This window comes from Corvus brachyrhynchos, unplaced genomic scaffold (assembly GCF_000691975.1).
Source record: "Corvus brachyrhynchos isolate BGI_N302 unplaced genomic scaffold, ASM69197v1 scaffold18, whole genome shotgun sequence".
Classification (NCBI taxonomy): Eukaryota; Metazoa; Chordata; class Aves; order Passeriformes; family Corvidae; genus Corvus; species Corvus brachyrhynchos.
Genome location: NW_008246064.1, coordinates 9,560 through 9,963, shown reverse-complemented (window position 1 = coordinate 9,963; position 404 = coordinate 9,560).

Sequence of the window (404 nt, the reverse complement as noted above, 5' to 3'; positions counted from 1 at the left end):
GGCCCCGGCCCCCTCCCAACGCGTCCCTGCGGGGACCGTCCGGCCGCGCCCTGTCCCCAACGGAGCTGGAATAAAGAGATTTCGGACGTGTGCGTGTATGGGGGTGACAGTTTGGGGGACCCGGGGGGCACCCTCGGCCTTGGGCAACAGCGATGGGGCAAGTTTGGGGTTGTGCAACCCCGCGGGCACCAACCTGACACGGGCAACGTGTCCCCTGTGCCCCCCCGAGGGGGCCTGCGCCCCAAATCCCCCCGTGCCCAGCCAAGGGGCTCCCAAGGGTGGGGACCCCGAGGGGGTCAGATGCCACCGCCCATCCACGGGGACACACTGGGCCCCCCCCGCCCCGCGTGTCCCCCCCAAACCACGGCCGCCCCGCGGGGTGGGGGCGGGCCTGTCCCACGCGA